Raw genomic sequence first — 4,164 nt, forward strand, 5'->3', positions numbered from 1 at the left:
CTATTATGACTATTTAAAAGAAATAAGTACAAGAATTCATTATTGGTCGAGAATGAAAAATGGTTTGGTGACATTTATTGAGAATAAATTATGGAATGAAAAATAAATTTGGTATGTCAAAATGAAAAATTATTAGAAAATAATAATGAAAATTAATACAAAAAAAATCATATTAATCAAAATATTAACAATTAACTAATTACCAAAAAATGCATCAAACAAAATATTAACTTAACAATATTCATATAAACTATGAGTTTTGTAAGAAAACAATCATACTTACTACAATATCAATGTAATGTCTACTAAATTAAAACTACACCAAACACTTATAAGGAAAATAAGTATCCATGCATTCATCATCTATCCTAATAAGCTTCCATGATTTGTTTTGCAATTTCTTTTCAATATACTTCCCATTATTCAATCGAACTTCACTTGACAATAACATATCAGAGAATAATTCCAGCACTTCATGAAATTTACCATTAGACCTGTAAATGGATAGCCAAAATCTGCCACCAGATTCTCATTTGTATTCGTTTAAGTGTATCCATATCCAGAATTTTTCTTACCGGAAAATATCCGCATCCGTCCGCTAAGAAACCGGATTTGGATTCGGATAATTGCTTATCGAATTGGATAATATTCGGATAAATTTTTTCTCCGGATAAAGTAAAATATTCAACATTTTTTTTCTCTCGAAAATGGATGATAATCGGATTCGAATACTCGTAATCGTTAGGCTGGATAATCGGAAATCGAAAATTATCCGGTTAAAGTAAAGGATTAAACACTTTTCTATAAAAATGGGCTAATAATTGGATTTGAAAACCGGTAATCGGTAATCGAAAAATAGAAATCAGAAATAAAAAATATAAAAAAATGACAATCATCAATCAATAATCGGAGAGTTTATCGGATCGGATTATTATCGGATATCCGATATAAAGTTTCGGATCCGAATTCAGATGCCTTCTCCAAATTTCTATCAGATTCGGATAGCACTTTGCTAATCGGATTTGGATATTGGTGTGTATCCGAACCGAATCCAATCCATTTACAGGTCTACTTACTATTCATGGCAAGCCCAAAAATCATAACACTCCATGAGAACACATCCCGTTTAATCAACTTATGAAAAGTTTCAAAAGAGCCTTATTAATATCTCCACTCTTTGCATACATATCAATCAATGAATTCTTCATAGTAAGGTTCATCTCGACTTGATTAATTTCACAATATGCATGTACCCGCTTGCCCTGATCAAGTGCACCCAAATGTCCACACGCAGAAGCAACCCAAGCAATTTTCACTTCGTCTGACATCACATTTTCTATTAGCATATCTCTAAACAACTGAACTGCTTCCTTAAATAGACCCAACTGCGTATAACCTGCAATCATAGACGTCCAACAGACCACATTTCTATCAGTCATTTTATTGAACACCTTCTGAGCATCTGTATACAACCACATTTGGCATACATATCAATCAGCGATGAACCCACAAAAACATCTGAACAAACTCATTAACTATAACAAACCCATGAACTTTCCGACCTAAATCGAGGTCTCCAATACCCCAATCATTTCACCAAACAATTCCAGTGCTTCCCCACAAAATTCCCCCTGTAAATACCCTGAAATCATACTGTTCCAGGACACCAAGTCTCGGACCCAATCAGGAATCAAATCAAATACCATGCGTGCATTTTCAATCACACCACAGGTTGCATACATTGAAATAAGAGAATTCTGCACGAAGACATCAAACTCAAACCCCAATTTAAGACTCGACCCATGAATTTCTAGACCCTTCTCGAGGAATCGGCTTCAGCTGCAAGCTTTTAGGATGAAAGGGAAAGTATACTTATCAGGTAAAACATCATTTTTTCGCATGAAATTGTAAAGAGTAATCGATTCCCAAGGCAAAGAACTACTAGCGTAAGCTCTGAACATGAAATTCCAGGCGAAAATATTGGGATTTGAGATTTGAGAAAAAAGGATGCACGCAGAGGTGAGATCAGCAGATAAGAAAGAGAGAAGGAGCTTACTTGATACAAAAGGGTCTGTGAAGCGGCCGTTGATGATAGCCTGGGAGAGGATTTGATTTAATTGATGGGTGCTTTGCAACTTTTCTAAGATAGATAAAGAAAAAGAATGGTAACAAGAATGCGAGTGACCCATGGAAGGGTTAAAACTGTTGGAGACATGGAAGGATGGTTTGAGAAGCCGCCGTTAGAATTGAATAGAATTTTTGCAGGAATTGAGAGCTTGCGTTAGGATTTGAGAGGTGATTTTTTAAATACTGTGTTTTTACTGTTATACCCTGTCTTAACTTTAAAATTTCAAGTATACCCCCGCTAATGAATTTTCACCCATAATCCACAATGGACTTTTAGTCCATTATGGATTTTGAAGGTTTTTCTATTATTTTAAATAAAAATGAAAATGATAATAGATGCCAAACAATTTAAAACAATAAAAAAATCTCATAATAGAGAACGATAATTGATACCAAAAAGAGCCTAAGGTGAAGGAATTTGTAGTTGATTGCACGAGCTAGTGATCCATTTCATGTCAACTCTAATTAGTTATCAAAAGGCCTACTTTCCAAAGGGAACGTCGTTTCCCGGGAACCTTGCGGTTCTCCCAAGTTGCTTCTCTACATTTAGTACTCCCAAGGGCGGTGGCTGGGGCAGGTTAAAGTATGCTCACCGATCCCCCCCCCTAGATGCAATTGTCGTTGAGTCTTTGACTAGTTCGTAGAACCTTGCCGACCGCAAGGAGAGAATAGATCACTAACGCGCAACAAGAGACGGAATATTATGTTGCTTGTTTGGTCTATGATCAGCCTAGTGCACCAACCACGTGGTACGACGGGCACTCAAAGACCTAGCAAATGATGGCCCACCCCACCCAAGAGCGCTTATGTCATCAATGATTGGTGTGTGAAGGTTTTATCCTCGTTACCGACCGATGGTACCTTTGATCAAATTGCTCCTTTATGTAATTTAGAGCGTTGCCTTGATGTATACAACTCCATAGATCAAGCTTGACTGGGTCTAACAGATTGGCTCTTTCTATGTTCCCTGCATGTCCCTCCCATTCGGCCCTTATTGGTTTAGTATGGGGTGGATGCCCATAGCTAGCGGGTAATCCAGTTCCATATGGGCAACTATGATCATGAGGGAGGCTACCGCTTCAGCTTCACAAGCGTAATTGGTTAGTGGGGAAAAACCGGGCCGAGACCCAAAAGAATTAGGAAAGTCTTTGTTCCTGAACAAAGGAAGTGGAAAGACACGAAGGTAGAGGGATATACTCATTTATTTTTCTAATCGCCGAAATTGTACGACATGGTATCTTGATACCTCTAGGCATACCTCTATTGAAATAGAATGGTTTCATGTTCCTTCATTGATTGGTTATTCCTCTCCGTTCATATCTCCTTCTCCAATTTTGGTCTCGATTGGTTCACAAGATTGAATGGCCAAGTGTGAAACCCAGCCCTAACCTAACCTTGACCTTGACCCGGTAACCCGGTTGTTTTTAGGTCCGAAGACCCGGAGTAAAGCAAGAAGCCAACTATGGGCCATATCAGTAGAAGACATGGTGTTTGACTCTAAACCCATGGATGTTGATGATGGAGTTCCATACTTGGATGTCTGTGCAGATTTGGAAAGGAAGCTGCACCTATCTGAAGATGAGATTAGTTGAAGGACTTGGAGTATTATCTCAGTTGGTTTGAAGGTATTTCTACACACTAGATATGTCACTTGATGTGTGTGCAAAAGCCCATAAGGTTTAGAGCCCATTTGATCCTCCAATTCCCTATTTTGGCCTTACTGTTTGCCTTTGGTTGACTCCTTGGTCGGAGTGGACCACTCGACCAAAGGAGTGTGGAAATTCGAGAAAATGCAATTTTAGCGTTTTTCACTTATATTTAAACCCTACTTCGTGTTTCTTTGTTACGGCTGCCTCCTAAACACTTTTTGAACGTGAGAAGACCTCTCCGAAACTCTCTCTGGTGATTTCAAAGATTTCTCTGCAGATCTGAAGCCTCTCATCTCTGTTCTGACAATTCAAGGTTAGTAATCACTTTGACATTACGAATTTCTTTTCTTCGATCTTGTTCTTGATTGAGATCAGGAAGAAGATGCTG

At 37.9% G+C, this 4,164-nt stretch overlaps 1 pseudogene; it reads right to left on the bottom strand.

Annotated features, from left to right (window-relative positions):
• Nucleotides 1–316: 316 nt before the first annotated feature.
• LOC149012148 (pentatricopeptide repeat-containing protein At2g29760, chloroplastic-like) lies at nucleotides 317–2,189 on the bottom strand (annotated as a pseudogene).
• Between the last annotated feature and the right edge of the window lie 1,975 nt (nucleotides 2,190–4,164).

Source organism: Hakea prostrata, chromosome 6, assembly GCF_041222555.1.
Source record: "Hakea prostrata isolate BN-2017 chromosome 6, UWA_Hpros_2, whole genome shotgun sequence".
In the NCBI taxonomy this organism is placed as follows: Eukaryota; Viridiplantae; Streptophyta; class Magnoliopsida; order Proteales; family Proteaceae; genus Hakea; species Hakea prostrata.